This window comes from Sciurus carolinensis, unplaced genomic scaffold (genome assembly GCF_902686445.1).
Source record: "Sciurus carolinensis unplaced genomic scaffold, mSciCar1.2, whole genome shotgun sequence".
NCBI lineage: Eukaryota > Metazoa > Chordata > Mammalia > Rodentia > Sciuridae > Sciurus > Sciurus carolinensis.
In genome coordinates this window covers 400,755-425,396 of record NW_025920219.1, presented here as the reverse complement: position 1 = coordinate 425,396, position 24,642 = coordinate 400,755, and the positions used below count along the sequence as shown (strand labels likewise).

At 35.4% G+C, this 24,642-nt stretch overlaps 1 protein-coding gene across 3 annotated transcripts in view; it reads right to left on the bottom strand.

The window, feature by feature from the left end:
- The window catches only part of LOC124975173 (cadherin-8-like), a 111,693-nt gene that overhangs the window by 57,799 nt on the left and 29,252 nt on the right, over positions 1–24,642 (bottom strand). The window lies entirely within an intron of this gene.

The window sequence follows — 24,642 nt, the reverse complement described above, 5'->3', positions numbered from 1 at the left end:
TCTTACAGGAAAATTATTCCATTTTTATAGAGAAGAGCACTGAGGTCCCAATATGGAATCATATTTTCCAAAATGGAATTTTTCTGGGAAAAGACTTAGCAGGAATTCAAATACATCTCAGGTCATGTCATCAACTTTTTACTTAGTAAATATTTATTAAGTTTTTGTTAGCAGGCAAATAATCTGCCTAAGATAGGTGTGGGGAAGTTCCAGGAAAAACAGAATCTCTGGTTTTAAAATCCTTACAGTTTGCTCTCAAGAGAAAGACAGGAAGTTTCTAATATGTAGTGTTTCTCCCTTATATCATGTTGACTCCTGTTTAAAAAAAAAAAAAAAACACTAAAATAGATCAAGAAAATATATTACTTTTAAAGGTTGCATTTTTAGAAAAAAATAACTCATCAAATTAGAGCTGCAAAATATTGCTTAAATGCACATATTTTCCATTTAACTCAGTTACTTAACTGCCAATATAGTTCCAAATATTGCACCTTGAGATTTCTACTTTTCTTTTTTAAGATTTCAAATATTTGCTCAAAAAAAAAATCATCTTGTGGAAAGAAAAAAATTACTAGAAATTCAAAAGACATTGTACTCTCTTGGGATCCCTTTTAGTCAGAACTGGTTCAATTGCTTTCTTTACCAATTTGAATTGTATTTAGCGCTTCAATAAATGAAAAGAAAGGGTTATAAAAAAGACATAAAAGAGCAACAAAGAATCCAAAAGCATCTCGATCTCCTACTTTACTTTTGAATATTTTAAAAGTTGAAGCATAAGATTACATCAAATATTTATTGAATCTCAAAGTGTATCCCTTTCATTTATTGTATTAAATTTATGAACAAGAACAAATATTGAAATGCCACTTTATCTTAATGAATGTGGGATTATAATTCATTAATGTGATATTAATCCTAATTTATGATCATTTTAATTTATGTGCATTTTAACATTTCCATTAGCATTTTTATTAAAAAAAGGAAATTTGAATAATGTATCATTCACGGAAGCTTCCATTCACATACAAGCCATTTTTGGAATACAAGAGATATTGGAATGTGTCATTCTTATCCACAAATTTTTGCTAATTAACAAATAAACCATTCAAATTGTTTTTATTGTTATTTATGGTAGAACTTGTTTTATCATGTTTTCTTTCCTTCTACCAATAACCTCTGACTAGTAAATTATATTAAAATCTAAGATGTTGAGGATCCCTTGTGCTTAAAAATAACTAAGAGAAAGAAGAAAAGAACAGATTTTTTAAAGAATAAAACACAAAGGTAAGATTTAGTTCTAACTACATAAACTTATTTATATGTTTATAAATAAATACATATTTATTTGAACTTCCATTTGTTTTTTGACTACAGTTTGAGAATAAAACATTTACTCTGCACAATCGATCTTAGAATCTGATACCATCCATCTATTTGAATAGCATTACAACATGGAAGTGAACACATTAAGTGTTTAGTAACTAAAACCGTCTTGATTTCATAACAAGTTCAACTCCACCCAACCATTTAAAAATACTGCTTACAATGCAGTGAAAGAAGACTATTCAAAAATAACTATTATACATACAAAAATCCAAACAAAATTTTTAAAACTTGGTAAATGCTGTATGCTCCAACTCTCTCTCTCTTTCTCTCTCTCTTTTTTTTTTTTCCAGAAACTCATTTTTTTGAGGGGGTGGGTACCAGGGATTCAACTCAACCACTGAGGCACATCCCCAGCCCTATTTTGTATTTTATTTCGAGATCGGGTCTTACTAAGTTGCTTAGTGTCTCTCTGTTGCTGAGGCTGGCTTTGAACTGGAGGTCCTCCTCCCTCAGCCTCCGGAGCTGGGATTACAGGCATGTGCACTGCACCCGGCTCAGAAATTCATTTTTAACTCATTCTGATAAAATCCAGATCCCTAGACTAACAATAGCCTTGAAAGAGAATATTGAATTTCTGTGTTCATTTCTTCATCTCATTATTTGTGTCACACATGCACACACATACACATACACACACACACACACAATTGTTCAGGTAACAGAATTGAAATTACAAAGAAAAGATTGTAGCTATAAAAACCAATAGCCATTTACAGAGAGAGCAAAGTCACATAAGCCCAGCCCTCAAAAGTATTTGAAGTGCTTAGTTAGGAGCTTCTGCTTTTGCTGTTGGTCTTCACAGGTCTGACAGATCCTGCTCACTTCAATTCAACAACACTGTCACTTTCAGTTTACCCCATGAAAGTACTCTCTTGTGTGTGAATGTGTGAAACCAAAGGCACTCCAAGCATGGGATGTTCACATACTGGGCATCAGCTGGAGAGTGAGCTCCATCTCTCCCAAGGGATGCCTTTGCTAATTGGAGCAGGCTAAGGTCATGTGCAAATCAGCCTGGATAGGTGAGAAAACTTGGGCTCGCTGTGGTACCAGAAGACCTCGTCCATTCTTTAGTAAGCATGTAGAAAGTACCCCATGTCCTTCTATAATCTTAGTGGCTTAGCTACAGTAACAAACGACTTGACATGGATGGTCTCTGATTTCAAAGATGCAGAGCTTTATAAGAGAAAAATACAAATAGAAATTTTAGGGGAAGTATAGTTATGCTGCTGCCGCCGCTGATATATTAACTAATATCTGATAAACAATTTACAACAATTTGTATGTATATACACATATTCTCACAATAATCCCGAGACCATCTCCCCATTATACCAATGAAATGATTGAGATTCAGGGTTTTCACAGAACATTCCTAGAGAATGCTGGATCAACAAGTAGCAATCTTTTCTTTAAAATTAGTATAATTATATAATAGCGTGATTTATTATGCTACATCTGTACATAGATATAGCATAATTTGACCAATTTCATTTCCCAGTAACTTCCCTTCCTTTCCTTTCCTCCCTTCTCCTAATCTGCTTGTTTTATTCTTCTGATCTCCCTTCTGTAATAGTAATAATAATAATATATAATATAATAGTAATAATAATAAACTGTTATTATCATCAATGAGTGCATTATAATTCTAAGGCACAATCTTAACAGCATATGTTTTAGAGTTCAACATTCCAACGCATGTTCTAGGAGCTAACACATAGAAAAAAACAGGAGGCTGTGAAAACACATAGAAATTTTACTTAGAAAATGGGTTATGGAGGAACAGAAAAGACCACCTTAAAGAAGTTTGATAGAATTTCATATCTCAAAGGAAGAGAAAATGTGTACCAATTATGGCAAGTAGTTGGAATAAAGATCTCATGGTATGTTAGAGAAACTAAACAACTAAAGATGAGGCAAGACGGGGCCAGACTATGCAATCATGAGACCAAGATATAGAGTTTGGATTTTCCTATAAAAGGGGCACAAGACCATAAACAGAAAGGTTTCAGAAAGGAGCCTGGTAAGGACATGATAATTGTTTTTTTTTAGCAACATCACAATAGTTGGTGTGTACTTACTACCAAACATTATGGAAGCAAAGAGGAAGAGGAGGTCAGAGAGAAAACTAAAACACTAACTTACAAAGCAACCTCAATTCTGATTCTCTCTCTCTCTCTCTCTCTCTCTCTCTCTCTCTATATATATATATATATATATATATATATATATATTTTTTTTTTTTTTTTTTGGTACTGGGGATTGAACCCAGGGCCACTGAAACACTGAGCCACATCCCCATTCCTTTGTTGTATTTTATGTGGAGATAGGGTCTCACTGAGTTCTTTAGGGCCTTGCCTAGTTGCTGAGGCTGGCCTTGAACTCATCCTTTTGCTTCAGCCTCCTGAGTGGCTGGGATTACAGGTATGCACCTGGCTCAAATCTGATTCTGAAGTTCAGGCCAGCATCCAGGACCTGCCGCATGTACAATCAGATGAATTCCCAGTCTCCCTGCTCACTCACTGACCCCATCCTTTCACATCAAGTTTTCAGCTTCAGGAGAATCATAGCAGGGCCACACAATAATTAAGCTGAACTGAGACTGTGAGCATCATTACACCCTCATTGTCATCCACGTATTTGCATAACACCTCCCAATTAAAAGACAAGTTTGTACTAGAAAAGTCGTGGGAAGATGCATTTGCATTTCATTCTCCTTTGTATTCCCTCTGCCTGGTATCGTGTCTGTCATATTGTTGGAAGCTCAATAAATATTTGTGCAGTAAAGTGCCTGAAAAGGAAGAGAAGGAAGGAACACTTCTCATTTTGTTTTCAAAACAATGATTTGAAGAAGGAATTGAAGACATTCAGAAAAGTTAGACCCAAAGATCTAAAATTTTCCATGTGGTGAACATGAAGATCTCAATTTCTTCAAATTATGTGCTGGAATTTAGAACATAACATAGGAACTAGGAAACAGAATTATTTGGGGAAGGATGGACAGATGGACAGATAGATGGATGGATGATGGATAGATAGAAGATGAATGACAGATTCCACTTATAATTGGATGTCCCCATTCCTCAATCCAAGTAAGAACCTACATCCTTCTCAGGGTCATGCATACTTATCATTGCAAAAGCAAACAAACAAACAATAAACAAAAACCTCCCCTCCTCTCACACAGGATTCCCCCCTACACTAAAGTCATTCTAGGACAGGATATTGAAGAGCAGAACAGTTTTTCTCTGAAATTATTTTAATATCAAATTATGATTCAGTTATCAGAGAAGATCAGACTGGGCCATTCTGACTCCCCTTTTCACTACATTAATATGAGGACTGGGATTGAATCAATTAGAGGGAAATCCCTTCCGCATCTGGAAATGAGGTAACTCTGACATCGAGCTTATCATGAAGTTTCTCCCATCCAGAAGGACACTGTCAGGGATCCTCTCCAAATTTCTATCTTCTTCTCAAGCAGTATCTAAGTTACAGGGAGAAAATCAGAATATTTCAGAACTCAAAGGGTTAGCAGGTATCACTGCAACATAAGTCATTTTTTTTATTATTTTTATTTAGCTTTTAATTTTTTAGAGACTGCATTTTGATTCATTGTACACAAATGGGGTACATAATTTCGTTTCCAAGGTTGTACACAAAGCAGATTCATACCATTCGTGTAATCATACATGTACATAGGGCAATGATGTCTGTCTCATTCCACCATTTTTCATACCCCTCCCTCATTTTCTTCTACATATTCTAAAGTTCCCCCATTATTCTCTCATCCCCCACCCCCACCCCCATTATATATCATCCTCCACTTATCAGGGAAAACATTTGGCCTTTGGTTTTTTGGGCTTGGCTTATTTCACTTAGCATGATATTCTCCAATTCCATCCGTTTATTTGCAAACACCATAATATTATTCTTCTTTATGGATGAATAGTATTCCATTGTGTATATATATCAGAGTTTCTTTATCCATTTATCTGTTGAAGGGCTTCTAGGTTGGTTCCACAATCTAGCTTTTGTGAACTGAGCTGCTATAAACATTGATGTGGCTGTGTTATTATAGTTTGCTGATTTTAGGTCCTTTGGGTATAAACCAAGGAGTGGGATAACTGGGTCAAAAGGTGGGTCCATTCCAAGTTTTCTTAGGATTCTCCATACTGCTTTCCAGAGTGGCTGCACCAATTTGCAACTCCACCAGCAATGTAAAAGTGTGCCTTTTTCCCCACATCCATGCCAACATCTATTATTGTTTGTGTTCTTGATAAAAGCCATTCTAATTGGAGTAAGATGACTCAAAATGGATCAAAGACATAGGAATTAGACCAGAGACCCTGCACCTAATAGAAGACAAAGTAGGCCCAAATCTTCATCATGTTGGCTTAGGATCAGACTTCCTGAATAAGACTCCCAAAGCACAAGAAATCAAAGAAAGAATCAATAAATGGGATGGACTCAAACTAAAAAGCTTTTTCTCAGCAAAGGATACAATCAAGAATGTGAAGAGAGAGCCTACAGAGTGGGAGAAAATCTTTTCCACACACACTTCAGATAGAGCACTTACCTCCAAAATTTATAAAGAACTTACAAAACTTTACAACAAAAATACAAAGAACCCGATCAATAAATGGGCCAAGGACCTGGACAGATACTTTACAGAAGAAGACACATAGGCAATTAATAAATATATGAAAAAGTGTTCAACATCTCTAGTAATTAGAGAAATGCAAATTAAAACAACTCTAAGATTTTATCTTACTCCAATAAGTCAATTATTGATCACAGTTTTTCGTAAATCTGACCACTTTTGGAGAAGATAGTAAGCCTAGCACTGTGGAATCGAATTACATCTTGGCACTATTTTCTTAGAATCTAGTACAGTGCCTGTTGAGGAAAAACTGCAAGGCTGTCAATCTATTAGCGAATGAAATTATAATCCTTAAATCAGAAGCATTCAACATCAAATGGGACCAGGCTCTTTAACATAATGTGTTTTGGGCCTAATTTTTTAAATGATTAGGCTTCTGGAGAATGAAATATAAGTTAAAGAAAAAGCAAAGGAGGGACAGAAGAGTTCTTTTCATGTTTCTCAACTGTTCTCCAAAAGGGACAAGGAGTTTGTCTTCAAATCTGCTCATCTGAACTTCAGATCAGCCAACACATGGCACACAACAGAGCATGTTTAAAAGAATGCTGACCACATATGAGACACAACAGCCAAGAAAGATGAGATCCCCCTATTGCATTTAAGTAGAACTGAACAACCATTTATTCTTTTTTAAAAATAATTTAACTTTCATTTTTATTTATTTATTTTTTAAAATGTGGTGCTGAGGATGGAACCCAGTGCCTCACTTGTGCTAGGTAAGCACTCTACCACTGAGCTCCAACCCCAGCCCAAGCATTTATTCTTAATGCTTTAGAGTTAAACACAGCATCATTTGGTGGTGGTAGAATGAATGGGAAGCAGAAGGTTGCCACACTGGACTGCACAATTTGTCAAATGTCTGTATGCTGAAATCTTTTACTAGTACAGCAAATATAAATAATCCAAATTATCTTTCATTCAAGTTGTAGAAACAAAGTCCATCATAAAACTAAACAGTCATAAAACACCCCAAAATTTAGCTAAGATGGAGTTGAAAATATATAATCACGCTTATGACCACATACTTTAGGGATGCAGTCATTCGGTGAAATAATAGCACTTTTCAAGGTAATTCTCACGTAAACAAGTCACCCTTAATTTGTCTTAAGAGGTGAAAGGTTAAAGAAGAAACAATTTCTAATTAAATAAAAATAATAGAGTATGCTGCACTGGAAATTACCTCTGCTTCAGAAAAATACGCACACACACACACTTACATAAGCATGTATGTATTTTTCCATTACTTTATAGCAAGCAAATGTGTACTAGTCTTACAACTCAGAAGTGTGTTTTTGTATTCTGTGTCAGTTACTGGTAGAGTATGGAGCAGCTGGGACCGGGTCATAGGAACTGGCACCCAGAGAAAGAGACAATTGGAAATGAGTCTAAGTGAAATGATGTTTTCACTGCTGACACTTGAGAAAGGGAGGCATTTCTTGCCATTTTTTAAATGACTAATCTCCAACAAAGTCAGCCTTCTCTATTATTTCCACTATATGTAACAATGAGCATTGTACTCAGCAAGTGCTCATTAAAGTCTACTTCTGTCTGCATAGAAATTACCTCAATGTTCTATACCTTGTCAGTGATTCCATATGATGAAATGCTCAATTTCAATTAATACATTGACTTTCTCAAGTCCAACAATTAATAAGTGGCAGAACAGTTGTAACCTCTTCAGGTAGATTCCTCGTCATACATTTTAGTATGATTACATAGAGACTCTCAGAAAAAATGTAAGTAGTTAGTCTGAAGGCCTTCTGAATTCCTAGATGAGAAGTAGAAAGAAAAGTCTGCATGGTTTGTCCCTAAATGGCAATAAATTTAGTATATACATTTAGAAACCATGTATATAAAACCACACACCATAATGCAGTCACAGCAATGTTTATAGCAGCAGCTCAATTCACAATAGCTAGATTGTGGAACCAATCTAGGTGCCTTTCAACAGATGAATGGATAAAGAAACTGTGGTATATATATGCAAAGGAATATTATTCAGCCATAAAGAAGAATAATGTTATGGCTTTTGCAGATAAGTGGATGGAATTGGAGAATATCATGCTATGTGAAATAAGCCAATCCCCAAAACACAAAAGCTGAATGTTTTCCCTGTTAAATGAATGATGATATATAATGGGGGTGAGGAAGTGTGGGAATGAGAGAAGAATGGAGGAACTTTAGATGATGTAGAGGGAAATGAGAGGGAGGGGGTATGAAAAATGGTGGATTGAGACAGACATCATTACCCTAAGTACATGTATGATTACACGAATGCTATGAATCTACATGGTGTAGAACCATAGAAATGAAATGATGTACCCCATGTGTGTACAATGAATCAAAAGGCAGTCTGTAAAAAACAAATTGTTTTTTAAATTTGAAAAAACACACACCCTAGGCACAATCTATAAACCAATTCTTTCTATAAAAGTGTGATATAGAGTAGACACAGCAACAGACAGTTTGCCCTGCTAACAGGAATGCAAATGGATACAAAAATTGAAAAAAAAAATTAAAGACCCACATACAGTGAAGCTACATCATTAATACTGATAGAATTCAGAGAAAGGGTAGTTAGAGGAATTGATTTTGTAAATGATGCCAAATAATAATATTATATAATTTGGTCCATTTTATTTAAATTGTCTTAAAAATACTCCAGGAAGGTTCAGATTTTATATTATCAAACTTTCTCTTTCCATAGGGGGATAAAAGGAGCAGACACCCGTAGACACTCCTGTGTTGGAAATATTATATGTGTATGTGTAGGTGTTTACAGATAATAGTCTAGTTAAAATACTAAATCTTATCGACTTGAAAGTTAATATGTTTCTCTAAGGCAACCAAAGATTTAAAGGGTTTGTAGCTCAAATTATGGGATCTAGAATGAGAACCTGAAGAGAAATAGAATTTTATTGAAACAAGCTACAGGAATTCACTTAATCTCTTCAAGATTCAGTTTTTGTATTTCTGAAGTGTTTTAATAATAATACCAAGCCCTAAAATTTTTGTAATGATTAAAATGCATAGGTAATGCTGTTAAACATATAATGTATTCTAGGGACTAACATACTCAAATAAAATTCTATACAGGATGGTTTCTTCTGGATTTAATTTAAGAAATATAATTATGAGTTTTTCCCAACCTGGAACTGCATTCCAAGAAAAATTCATTTAACCACACATTCTGAGTCAAAATTAAACAAATAGGATTTATTTGGGGTAAAAAATGTTAAATGATCTGAGATCAATGTTTTGCTCCCACTGGACAAATTACATAATTATTGCATATTTGACAAACATTCACCCCTGCAATAATTAATGGTAGTAGATGCATTTGGAAGTGTTTATTTATTGTTTCTCCATATTTATAAGCATAGATGTGAGAAGAGAGTAGTCCATATGCATTCTGTCTGTGAATAAATGCTTGAGTGGTTAAGAGTAATGATAAAGAATAATAATGGACCAATTACTGAAAAAAGATTTCAGGGAATGGATCAAGTAGTAGGTGTATGTATGGATGGATAAACATATGGATACATGTATGTGTAGATGGATGGATGAATGGATGGAAAACTGGTTGATAAAAGAATTAAGAGAAAAATATAGGTAGATGAATAAATTTCATTGGAGAAAGAATGCATGGCTAAAGGTAATAGTCCACAAAGGGATGTCTGACAAAATTCTCAGCTATCCTTCCATTTATATTCTCAAACACTTTAAATATTTTGAACTGATGGATGAATTAACAGATGAATTAACAGATTGGTGAGTGGGTAGCCTGGAAGGGCCATAAAATTTCCCACCAAAAGGTAGATCTGGGGAAAACAGCAAATCATTGTCTCAGAGCACTATTCCCCGTCTTCCACAAAAGCAAACATAATCATTATAAATTCAACTATTAATTTTTGGAGATCCTTAAGGAAGGTCTTCATGCATATTCAGTTTTCAACAAATATCTTTTTAAGAAGTTTTTGAATATCTCCTAAGTGTGAATATAGATAAATAGAGAGTAGGGAGATACAAAGATTCATGACAGAGATAAACATATCTACACATCTCCTAGGAGAGGGCAGAGTTATATGCCAAATAAACATTCAATACAGTAACATATAATATAAGTAACAAGAACAGAACTAAATAAAAGACACTTGGGATTACCAGTCAAACAAAAGAAGGGAATTTAAAAAGTGACTTGGATCTTTAAAACATTTGACAAAGCAAGTCATGATGGAACATCCAGTTTTACGGTCAATAAGGGGGAAATGCTAAGAGAAGTTTTTGTCAGTGTTCTTTATTTTCAAAGAACTTGAGTAACCAGGATTCTAATAGGAGTTGAAAATATGAGATGAATTTCTGATGTAGAAATCACAGTCACTTGCTAAACAGGATGCAACTTATTACTCAAATAAGTAACTAGATCAGAATGGGAAAGGGCATAGTGGATAAATATCAATCATCAACTGGTTCTGAAATTCTGTATTGGTAGCAGGGAAGTGGGGGGTAATCAAAAGACCATGAACTCCAAAGAATGTTACAACTGAGGTTAAAAAAGTAATACATAAAAGAGGAGTTTTATTTGGGCTCTAGAACATTGGTGTGATAGTGGTAAGTCATGTTTTTTCTATGTTCAAAAAACCTTATAATAACCTAACTGTGTTACCTACACCCACCCCTTGACCAAGAGAAACCATCTCATTGAAAGCCTTTTAAGAATCCAGAAGCTCAGAATCAAAATTCATCTTTAATGGAAGCAATCACATTTTCCTGTTTCAGTCATGACTACTCAATGGGTGGATGAGTGGGTTTATAGATAGCTGGATGCATCAGTGGGTAAACAGGCTGATAAGAGAATTAAGATGAAAAGAAAGGGGAAAAATGATTTCCTTGAAGAGTGCATGTTGTGTGAAAGAGCAGATGAGGGAATGGCTTACTAAAGAGATTCTCAAATTGCCCTCCTTTTGGATCAATGAGGATCAAAAGAACTGGTTTGAATCACAGCTACCAGACATGATATTCCACAAATACTTTAATTTTCCCTATATTGATTTTCATTTGTTAAAATGATATTAACAAGATCAACAACACCACCATCACAAATCTTCTTAGACTGATGCAAGAATAAGAGATTAGGAAAAATTTTTTGTTTGTTTTTCGTTTGTCCACTCCTGCACTGTACTCACAAGTGCAAATTTGGACATGGAGACTAACACACTGTCAAATTATCAGAGATAGATACTGATGGTACAGCCTACAATGCTGTGAATATGTGTGTGTTGAAAAGGGTGCGTGTATGTGCGTGTACATGTGAATATGTAGGTTTCTCCCCTCCACCTCCATTTTGCAACAACACTTGGAATCTGGCTGAATAAAATATCAAACAACGCTAATAACAGAACTGCGAAGAAATCTTGAGAACTGAGAATGTCCTTACTATTTCATAATACAAATAGATCTTTTGGAAATACGTATACCTTCTGTATTAATAATACTATTAATCTTGCATAAAAGCAAATATGGTATTTTGTCTCATTTCTAATCAGAAACAAAAAAAAAATCCTTTCAAACCTACTATTGGAGCTGAATTTTTTTCCCTGAAAACACACAGGTTGAAGCCCTCACCCCAGAACAGAACATGACTGTGTTTGGAGATAGGAACATTATAGGAGTGATACAGTTAAAATAGGCTACTAAATTGGCTCTGATCCAATTTGACTGGTGTTCTCATAAGAAGAGGAAATTTATACAGAGAGAGACCCAAGATGGGTCTGCCCAGAGAAAGGAACCCAGAAGGACGCAACAACCAGGTGGCCAACTGCAAACCAAGGACTGAGGCTTCAGAGGAAATCAAAGCTGCTGAAACCACGGCTTTGGACTACTAGAATCCAAAAGTGTACAACATTAAGTTTCTGTTATTTAGGTTACCCACTCCCTGATATTTTGTTATGGCAGCCCTCAGAAAGCATTTCAGCTATTTATCAACGAATACCTCACTGAAGCAAATGGCGGTTGCATCTTGCAATGATGCTTCCCTAAGATTTGATTCTAGCTGTCAAAGGAGGAATAATGTCCCTTCCAAAATAGTCATGCCCTAAATTTCCAGGCTCTGTCAACATGCTGCTTATTTGCAAAAGAAACTTTGCAGATGTGGCCAAATGCAGGACTTTGAAGTTGGGATATTATACTGGATTATCCAGGTGATCTCAATATAATCACAGAGGTCTTCGAAAGAAAAGGAATATTTTTTCCTTCAGTCAGAAGAAGATACGACTGTGGAAGAATGGTCAGAGATGCAACCTTGCAGACTTTGAAGATATGCAAGTGGGTCCACTAGATAAGCAGGGTGTGGGACTTCAAGTAGATGGAAAGACAAGGAAACAGATGTTCCCTCCCAGAGTCTCCAGAAAGGGACATGGTCCAGTGACACACCTTTATCTTAGCCAGTGAAACCTGTGTTGTTTCTGACCTACATGACTATCAGATAATTAAGTTGTGTAATTTTAAGCCACTTAATTTGTGATAATTAGTCCCAGAAACAATAAAGGATTAGTAAGCTAGTTTTGATCAATGCAGTAATGGAATTTTTGAAATGTTGACATATTTATCAGGTAGTTAGTGACTTTGAGTAAAACCATACCCTTTTTTCTTTTTTGACAAAAAAAGTATAAATTACTTTTCAGATATTTTCTAGCTCAAACAGCCAGTGAATATTTAGACACATCCTTCCTATTTGCATAGCTATTTAACATTTTCAATATACTACCATGGCAGCTCCATAGAAAATAGAGGCTACTGCAGTTACCCTGACAAAGGAGATAACCTATTCATTTGATTATTCAGCCATTTCTTCAAGGATGTTAATTGAAAGTTTCCCTACTTAGATATTTTATATTCTTTTATTTCATTTAATTCTCACAACAACCCAATAAGAGCATACTGAAATCTTTAGCTTACGGATTACAGAAAATGGGAGTAGGAGATTTAGGCCAGTGTTCAATATCATAGGAAGTAATCAAAGGAAAAATGATTCAAATCCAAGTCTATTTGCCACTCAAGCTCAGGCTTGGTTTACTGTCTCAATATTTTGCTCCAGAACCAAGCATGGGGCTGAACAAATAAGACAGTACTTGAAACCAAAGACTTCACTGTTCACAAAGCTACATGGTGTTTACTGAGTATATTTAAACATAAATTTTGCTTATCACCTGTGCGCTCAGTAGGAGTCTTATGGGGATTATGAAAAGAAAAAAAAAAAGTCATCATATCAGTGCCAGGGTGGGAAACAGAGTCCTAGGTCTAATGGTCTCTGGATACTTTTTATACCAATTGACACATTGGAGTCCAAGGCCCTCAAACTCCCCTGTGGAAAGGAGCCTAATGGTATAAACCTCCAAAGACTGGGAACTGAGAAAAGTGGGTAGGGAGGAGACAATTTTCCCTTGTCAACAGAAAAATCTTTGGGGAACTCTAGTAAACCTAAGGGGTGGAGGCAGGGAGGTGAGGTGGGGAATTCATAGAACCTATAGCCAAATGGATAACTATTACATTTAAGTTGCAAATCAGACTCCACCAATGGGAAATACCTACTCAAATGATTGTGTATTAATACCTTCCCTTAGAAAACAAACAAATACCACCTTACTTTGCACATTCAACAACATCAACAGTGTAACTGCTATGGTGCCCCCAAAGTCTTACACAACAATGGCTTGACCTCCAGCCTGTGGCACTATTGGGAATTGGTGAATTTTTGGGAGGTGGGGCCTAGTGGAAGGAAGTTAGATCTTTGGGGGAAGTCCTTTGAAAGGGATATTGAGATTCTAGTTCATCTTCCCTCACGTGTTCCTTCCTGGCTACCATAAGGTAAACAGATCTCCTCTGTCATGCATTTCTGCCAGGATGTCCTGTGTAAAAGTACAATGTAATGAATCAAAGAAATTTGGTCAGGTAACTCTGAACTGAAAATTCTGAAACCATGAGCCAAAATAAACATTTTTTCCCTTCTTAGTTGATTATCTCAGGTATTTTGTCACAGCAATGGAAAATTAACTAACAGTAACAGTGTTAAGGTAAATAATGGATATTCAATTTATAATTTTGAGTATAGGAAAAAACTCTACCCTAACTCATTTCTTCCTTCTAGTATGTCTACACATTTTGCATAGGACATTATAGGTTAATATACACATTCACAACTTGTGGCCCACTCTGATCACACACACACACACACACACACACACACACACACACAAAATATATATATATATATGGCCTGGTGGTCCTTTAAACCTTCCTCCTATTAATCAGATAACCTAGTTTTTTTTCTGGAACAAAAGTTTCACAGGATTACTAAAACAGAAGGTAATAGACATGGAGAGGGTATAAAGGTGACAAAGTGCTTACAGGGACAGGAATTAGGAGAGATTTCATTTTTTGTATATTTCATTTTTATTTATTTGATCAGAGTAAAGAAATTTTGGGGTCATTTATCATCAATATGAAAGATTATCAGAGGTACAAGAGGGGAACTGAATTTCTATGAAATTTTATTGAGAAGTACCGTGAAAAAGGGAGTAGAAATTTCACTTTGGCATATTACAGAATGATACCAAGGAAGAATTTAGTACATTGACATTCAATTATTTTTGTATATGAGACTAAGGATTCTTTGAAAGTGACTTCGTGCTTAGGCTTACTGAAGTTCAGCACTGCATAAATTGTGTGTGTGTGTGTGTGTGTGTGTGTGTGTGCACGCGCATGACCTTACAAGTTGGGAGGAAGAAGTGAGAATTGAAAAAAGAGAATGGAAGAATGAAATGCTGCTCTAATCATGGAAGAAGAGGTTAGTGACCTACAGTAAAGTTAAAAAATGGGTAGTGCTTGTCCTCAGTGTGCCGGAAGTTCTCACAGTGACCTATTACAAAGTCCATTTCCACTCCCTTTTTCACTGTACTTCTCAAGAAAAATTAGGATGCACTGGGAAGTAGGGCCCGGCCAGAGAAGCCTGGGGGCCTAGAAATAGGATTTTTTTCAATGCTTCAACCCAGGAAGTCCTGCTCCCAAGGGAATAAATCTGAGGGTGAGCTGCCTTCTGGAGTTTTTTTTAGAAGTGCAAATAGAGCATGCTCAGATGAGTCTCATCCATGCTGAGCATCTTTCCTAAGCACTGGGAGGCAAGTTCATCATGAAGCCTAGGTTCCTTTTGTCGCTTGTGGACTCTTTGTACATAATAAACCCTCTTCATGTAATTTGTCACACGTGTAAACTCTGTCTCACCAGACTCAGGCAAGTGGTAGAAGAATAGCCCAAGGTAACAGCGGACTGAAGTGGTAATCAGCACAGAGCCATATTGCTTTGAACAGGAAACTGAAATTTTCCGGCAAGAGGTAGAGCTGCAAGGTCAGTGAGGAGGTCTTTCCTTCCTCTGTAGGAATCATCTCTGTCGGCACTTTGCACTTGAGCAATGGAAGACACAGGAATGTTCAGGGCAGCAGTTCTAAATGAATGGTCCACAGTCCAATGGGCAACTTTAGGAGCCTTTCTGAGCATTTAGCAGGAAATTATTCTTTCCACTACATCATAGTGGGTAAAACTGTTGAGACTTTAATTCCAATCTAGACAATGGCACCAAACTGTACCAAAATCACTGCATTCTTCACTACAACACAATCTTGAGATTTTTTTTAAAGTTCACTAATTTAATAATGGCTTTAATGAGGCAATAAAAAATAATTTTATGGAATCTTAGTTCTTTATATTCACATTTTTAATATTCTGTGTAATGAAATGGGTGCCACATCCAAAGCACTTCTCCACACATATGAGCATGGTCTCAAGGGTAGAACACGCAATCGTCTCAGTTTTAAGCTGAACTAATCATGTTTTTTATTGAATGTCATTTTCTTGAAAAAAACAACTGGTAGACAAATTATAGCCATTCTGACTTCATATTTAGCATATATTTTGTTTAAAAGAATGCATAAACTACCTTGCCATTTCAGGGATAACCTGTATTATTTGTGGCCCATACCAAAATTTGAAAGATCTACCAAAGATTGGAACTTTGAAAATGTGTATCGGCCTCTGTGAGATGGAAGCTTCTAGATATTTGGAGAGTTTGCCGTGAGATTGCTGATTTCACTGGGTATTTTTTATATCATATGATGAAATTTAGACTATCTTTATAGCTCATTTAACCAATATTTTCCAAATGCATGTTTTAGATAATTACAAATTGGCAAAAGAACCATTCAAAGTGCAAAAGAAACCAATGGAATTATTAATGTAGCAGAGTGCAAAAATGTATTGATACAATTTCAGGTTCCACATTGCATCTAGCTTTTAAGAAACTACCACTTGTGGAGATTTCAGCGTGATATCAAGGAAAAATATCTACAATTATCTGAAAAGGTTATTAAAATCTCCATTAATTTTCCAACTACATATTTGTGTAGAGCTGGATTTTCTTCATCTAATTCATTGAAAACAACATATTGCAACAGACTGGATGCTGAAGCAGATATGAGAATCTAGCTGCATTCTATTAAGCCAGAAATTCAAGAGATTTTTATAACTGTAAAACAATATCACTGTTTTGACTATTTTTGAAAATTATATTTCCATTAAAATATACCATTTATACAATACCTTATAGGATTATTATTTTTAGTATTTATATTTATTTATTTATTGTTTGGTATTGGGGATTGAACCCAGGGTAGCTTTACCACTGAGCCACATCCCCAGACATTTTTATTTTTTATTTCAAGACAGGATTTTGCTAAGTTGCTTGGGGCCAAAATTGCTGAGGCTAACCTTGAACTTGTGATCCTCCTGTCTCAGTCTTTGTTTTTATTTTTAAATGATTTAAATATTTACCTTTTCTCAGGCTTAATGTATAATATGGCAAACATTAATAATTTTTTCCAAAAGTCAGAGCTCTGTGGAGGACTCAATACTTTTTTTTTTCTTTTTTGTATAGGGAGAAAAGGGGAATGAGGATTGAAACCAGGGGCACTTTACAACTGAGCTACATCCCCAACCCTTCTTATGTATTTTTATTGTTTTATTTAGAGAAGAAGTCTTTCTAAGTTTCTAAGGGTCTTCCTAAATTTCTAAGGCTGGTCTCAAACCTGAGATCCTCCTTCCTCAGCCTTCTGAGTCACTGGGATTACAGGCATGCACCACCACCATGCCTGACCTCCCTTAATAAGTTTTAGAGAGTTGAAGGGAGGGCTGGGGATATGGCTCAGTTGGTAGAGTGCCTGCCTTGCAAGCACAAGGCCCTGGGTTCAATCCCAGCACCACAAGAAAAAAAAAAAAAAAAAAAACCATCTGGGCTGCAGAGTTGAAGGGATCTTCTGACTAAAATAATTCTGAACTACTTAGAGCTAAATTTTAAGTAGTATCATTTATGTAATTATATCTCAATAAAGATTACTTTCATAAAATCTAATGTAATTTTTAAGAAATGCTTTTAGTTTTGCATTGTTGTTATACATAATAGTGGGTTTAAATGCAATTTTGAGAGTGTAGACTAAGGCTGCTGGTGTGGAATGTCTTCACTGCAAGAAACAGAAGGAGAAGAGATGATGGAGAGCAAAGAGGAGGAAAAGAGAAAGGAATAAACAGACATCAAAAACAACTTCATTAAAACTTTAATAGTGCCTGATACTACTGTATTTTGAACTTTACCACAAAATATCCCATTTCCAATAGGAAGGAGAAAGAAATAGCAGTGATAACCATGATGGTTAATCGCATGTCCTCTATGAACTTAGTGACAGGTGGGGAGGCAGATGAGCCATGAGCAGCCACCTGTCCACATCACATAAATGGTAGGGTTCATGACGATGAAGAATAGCATGTCAAATAATCTTTAATTTCCTAAGGGATCAGAACATAAAATCTTTTGTTTAAAAGTAACATGAAAAATAAGTAGTAGCATCTTAATTCAGTATCTTAATCAAAAACTATTCTCTATGTCCTCTCTACTGGAAGCTAGCTAACAGACCCATTTTACAGAGGAGAAGGTGAGAATTCAAGAGGTTAAATAACTTCCCCATGAATGATGGTTGTTTAGGGAACAAAGTTCATTTATGTCTATGCCACACCTCTCTGGTTCCCAAGCACTATGCACCAAGGATATTTCTAAATCAAAATTTGGGAGGAACCGCATGATTTTTTTTTTTTTAAGTTATAGCTCTAATTACTAATTCTGGCACAAGTCTCCAGAGATTCACAAAACAGAAAGGAGTCTCATTTTCCATGTTTGTATGTTTATACAGTCTAAATAATTTAGGACAAAGAATCCAGAACATTGGTAACAAATATAGTTGTCTGCCAGATCAGTACTGTGAAGAACTCTAATAAATAACATATACCCCTGTATAATTTTCCATGCAAAATGGTGTAAAAATAATCTTTTTAAGTGATGGGTTTTGGCCTGGAATTGTAGCTCAGTGGTAGAGTGCTTACCTAGTATGTATGAGACCCTGGATTCAATCCTCAGCTCCACATAAAGACAAATAAATAAAATAAAGCTATCGTGTCCATGTAATATATATATATATTTTTCTTTTAAATGATATTTCTGTTATTATGAAATGAATTCATGTTGGCTGTAGACTAGGTAAATCAGATTCATGAAAAAAATAAAACATGCAACCATCTCATTAATTATTTTTTATAAGAATGCATATAAAAACAATTATGCTACACTTGAGATGGAATTTCATATTCAATTCTGCATCCTGCTTTTATCACTTGTTTTCAGATAATAATGATATGCCAAATTTTATGCATAAGTTTTATATTAGTAATGTCCATGTTAAAAATCATTTTGATTAATGTAATCTTCATAGAACTATTGATCAAAGAGACTGGGGTTTTCGTGACCTTTCACACTGTTGTCCAAAGGTGAGGAAGTCTTCATTTTTTTATGTTTCTGACTGATTATGTCACTAGCTTCTTTGACCCACAAGTTGTAAATTGTAGATTCACTCTGAAGGAAAATAACCAAAATCTAGGCAACATAATATGTGTCTTTTTAAACTCTATGAATTATAAATCATATATAATTTCATGTAATTTGACAAAATATACTTACCCACATTCCAGCAGTAGGGAAATGAATAACAAAGCCACTGACAAGTAGTGGAATATATTAATGGTGTCAAGTTTCCACCCATGATCGCACACATATATAACAATTAAATTTTATAAATGATGTCTTATGATTGCTTCCTTTGACTTTTTTCCACAATGCTGGGAATTAGTTATTATAGAAACCCTTGTTGGTTAGCTACTAATAATGAAGAAAATGAGATGGCTTGAAAATTTGAACCTAGGTCTTTTCATTCCAAACTCAACTTTTTCATTCTATCTAACTGCCAAACACTCAAAAATACTCTTCATATAGCATTAAAGAGTATATCCGCACTGAAATTAGTTGATTATGCAGGCTCTTATTCAATCCTTAGTCCTCTTGGGGTTATCAGTGATCATCTTTGCTCTTAATAATCAATAGTAGTAACAGCATACCATTTGGGGAAGAAAATGATCCTTTTGGTATCACAAAACCTGAAAGTTTCAGTGTCTGACCACAGGAAAGTAAAACTTGCCTTGTTTCAATCTTATGCAAATTTTACAAATGAGGAAATACACCGTTCTTTCTCTAAACCATTGTGAATATCAAGTAAAATGCCACATGTCAAATACCTAGCACAAGTTAAGATATCCAAATTCCCTGACCAAAATACACTTCTCAAAACAAACATACAATAATTTGCACATTTAATCAATTCTTCCAAGATGCTAGGCACTCATCTCAAATCACAAGTTAATTACCCCCAGGTTACTAGGAAATTCAGCCAACTTGCATGATAGAGGCAATAGTTGTGGGCACATTTTCATATGTGTGCACACCCACACATACACACGCACACACATATGCTCAGAATGGCACAAACTTTAGCAAACCTCAGAATTGTGAGTAAACACAGATTTCTGGGTCCTCCTCAGCAATTTGGGGGTAGGATCCAAGAAGTTGTATTTCTAACACAGTTCCCAAATGTTGCTAATGGTTTTGTTCAAGGTACCAGCGTTTTGAGGGCCACCATCTTAAAGATTAAAATGTAAATTCTTTCTTTTTATTAAATCCTGAAACATTCTAAACAGAATTCTGTTGTACAGTAATGGCAAAGCCATTCTAAAGAAATTACTCAAAATATTTGTTAGGAAATAATTTTAGGTTTCAAACATTTTTTTCAGGATTTTCAACATTCCTGTCTTAAATATTAATATACTACTTATATAAAAATGTAATCATTCATTTGACAATTATGTGTAATGTTTCCACTGTGTGCCTAGCACATGGGTTCACATCCTCTCATCTTACAGGATACAGCAGATTCACACTCTTCTTACAGAGTTAAGTATCAGATCAAAGTTACCTACCTTCTCCCCAGATCCACAGAAGTCTGTAACATTTAATAGCAAAGTCCTTTCCACACCCCTGATCTCTACATTCACTACTGAAAGTTACTGAAAATAATAAGCTTCCCAGACACCATCAGTATGTGCTCTTGTGAAGGTTAAAGAGCAGCACATTCAAAAATTGCACTCATAAATATACAGGATCTTGGTGATTGATGGAGCAATATAATCAGGATAAATGAATATTAGTTTCTGTAAAAAAAAAAAAAGACTTAAACTAAAAACCTTTTTATCTAGGCATGTCATCAGCTTTAGTTACTGCAACTCTTAACTTCAACCATCTATTTTTAACATCACTGCCTCTTTGGCAAAAGAACAATTTAAATAAAGAGCTGTTAGTTGTCTTGAAGAGGATTATTTATAAGACACTGTTAATACACAATTTCCATAGAGCTGCTAATTGTTCCTTACTTTGAAATTCATTGTTCTGAGAATGAGATGCGGTGAGTACTGTAAATATCAGCCAGGCAGAGGATATTGCTCTGCATTAGCATCCAAGTTATGGTTCAGTCATAATTAATACACTTCTAAAATAAAGTGTTGACAGCACTCTTATTCAAATATATAGCATATGTTTATAGTCTCACACATTGAGGTACACACATAATTACAGTATATGTGTGAGAGAAATTGCAGAGGCCATCCAAGAAGCCATGGTTGTGCTAATTGAAAACTTGCCATTGTCCAATTAGAGCAGGTGAGACCATGGGGTAGCCATGCTGTCAAATGCCTATCAGACATGGCCAGGCTGATTAAATTACAAGACAAAATGCAATAAAAAGAGCAAGAAGTTTTTGCTGTTCTTGTTGTGGTTGTTGTAATAGAGCACCGAGAAGCTAATGGAAATCAGGGCACTTGCTGTTTCTCCCTACCCCAGTCAAGGATTGATCTCAATGGAATAATATATTAGGACAGACAATATCGAGTAGCTCAGAACCACAAGGCTTACCTTTCACCAAAACAGTGTCACCACTTGGAGGAGAATAATAATTTCTACTTGTTAGAGATGTGCCTTCCATGATGTGAGTTAGAGAAACTGCAAAGTGTGTCATTATGTTACTTTTATTTTTATTTTTAATCTATTTGAACTCGTTAGAAAAGAAATAATGAATCCTCTGTAATTACAGAGGGATTAACCCACAAATATATCAAAGCATCATGCCACATGAATTTCAATAGACATTTAAACTAGGACCATTCTTCTGCAAAAGTATAATATACTGTTCCTTTGAGCAAATGTGTACCATGAAAGGTTAAAATCAAGACTCATAGAAAATAACTATTTATCCCATAAACAATTTAACTTCTGAAGTACTCTATTTAGTGGATGAGGAAAAAAGGCAATACAAAATCACTACCATAATTTCAAAGGTCACTTCTTCCAGAATGAAGTCAGGAGGATGCACCACAGGTTAAAAGAAAAAAAGCAAAACATGGTGGAGGAAGAAAACTGAATTTATATTAGAATCTACTACATACCATGTATCTTTTAAGTTGGCTTACATGCATTGTTTCACCCTCACAATATCACCACAAGGTAGTTTCTATTACTCTAAGGCCATAGATAAGAAATCCAAGATACAGAGTAGTTAAGTAAGCCGCACACAACTAATAAGCACACAGTTAATAAGCAACTGGAGTTTTGGTCTTGGATTCTGAATGTGTGTGTGAGTGTGCGCGTGTGTGTATACATTTACCGTAGGAGTAGAAAAAAACTATGCTGTAAATACAGGAAGAAGGAAATAAAATGAGCATTGATTGAGGTTTGATCTTTGGCAGATTACCTAAATCACAAAACAACAAATAGAAGAACAAATATTTGAACCCAAGTATGCCTGATAGCACTCCATTAATCTCCAGTAACTCACATTCCTTTCCAAAGTCTTCTGATTTATTTATAGACAGTTTTGCTTCCTGTCTTTGCAACATCTTCCAAATTAATTGATCTGCGTCCTTGTTAGCTATTTCTTCTGAAGGGTCAACTCTTGAATTCACCAAACAGATGAAAACCGTTAGGTGGTAGAAGGACTTTTTTATGTCCTCAGGTTTCTGTGACACCTGACAGATGGAACATATGCCCACAAATAACCCAGTGTTTAAACAATTGTCTGAGCAACAGGGAGAACCAGGGTGCAGGGAGCTCATTCACAAAGAAGAACTATTAAAGGGTTCATAATTTTGATTCAATAGGTTCCATTATTTCTTTTGTGAGACGAAATAAGTCTCCTCAATATTAATGGCAATTATGTGGAGACACACTGAAGACTGGCATCTAACATGTACTGTTAATGGTGAGATTTGGGAGGAAAAATATGGCAACAAAAGGTCTCGTTTAAGATGTTTTGCACTTTTTATTTGAAGCAGCTAATTGCCACCATTGAACTCTACCATTAATACCTTTGATGACAATTTCAAGGACAAAGAGGAAAAACCAACAGGCACAGCTGAAGTCATGTCATGAGCTATATCGCCTGTGATCTAAGTACTACTCCAGTTAGACTAGGAGCTTGTTCATACTCGCTCCTCCCCTTTTTGAATGTTTGCTTTGATTCACTTTTTCTGTAATTCAACATTACTCTACTGTTACTGTACATTACTGTTTCAAAGTCACTCAGTCCTCCACTCATCTTTGGTTTTATGATTCAAACATCTTAACTTTAGATGAATCTCTTTCCTTCTATTAGAAGTGCGGTTTCTACATCATTGTAGAAATAATAACACTTCATAAAGTCAGTAAGAAAGTAACATGAAGTGGAAGTGTGTCTGTTAATAGACAAGAGTGGTTGCATAAAGTGTAGGTGTAGGGACTGGGGATGTGGCTCAGTGGTAGTGGACTTGTCTAGCAGGCATGAGACCCTGGGTTCAATCCTTAGTACCCACCCTACAAAGCACATTGGTAAAAAGGTATAGGTATAGTAGATTTCTATTTTTATGTCTTTTACTAAACATACACATACTTTGTATGTATGTGTGTAATGAGCACATATATATTTAATGACAAACTGTGGATATTATATATACTTGTATTAATTCATTCTAAAATTCTATTTCAAATAATACAAAACTGGTGATTATAATTTTAGGTATATATATATGTACATATATATATATATATATATATATATATATATATACTTTCTAGTCTATCAAATGTCTAAAAGTTTCATTCCATAATTTCATATTCAACTCATGAGTTTCATATAAAATGCACTAGCACTGCTACTCAAAGCTGCACTTTTTGTGTTACTCAAATCATAACTAATCTCAGTGTCAGGTGGCACCTGATCACCAGCTCTTCTGGTTCACGTACTGTACAACTCCCTGAAAGGGGCAGTGATGCCTAGGGAGAGCACGAGTGGCCATGTGGTCAACAGCCTCCAACATAATGCTGAAGCTTCATTTTTTTTAACCAATTTTAAATTGTTAATTGAAAATATTGTTTGACAAGAAATATAGGCAACTTAATAGCCAGAGTGGTCATCATTTTCCTTTGAGGGCACTTCTTCAGAAAAGGGAATGAATTAGATAGCATGGCTAATGGGCCCCAATTAAAGCTTTTTTTCCCCCAATATAAAGGCCACTCCATGAACATCAGAAACATTCCATACATTCCAGCTAAGCCTCTGTACCAAAGTGGCAGGAAAATGAAAATAGGGGTTGGTCTGGATAGAGGTTATAGGAAAGTTCAAACTCAAGAGCTAAAGGGCACAGCCAATTAAAAGTTCATGGGCCAAAACAATATCCTTGATACTTTTCCAGTGCCTGTTTAGCATAGATTTTGACCAATAGTGTTGGTACCTTTCCAAGACCTGATTAGAACAGATATTGATCAATGCCCCTACCCAGTAGCTATGTAAGTTCTTAGACTAGTACATTTAAGTGGCAACCCTGCAGGAGTTCTGTATTTTTTATTACAACTTAAATAAATCCTACTCTCATGCTTAAAAAAAAATAGGCTTCTTAGAAATAATTAAAAATCTCTGTTATGAATTCTCCAATACCTATCCTGCACCCAGTGTTTTATTCCCTGCTGTTCCCCAATATTCCCAGCCCTTCTGATCAGGCTTATTTAGATTCTGCTATTGTCTCCCACTGAA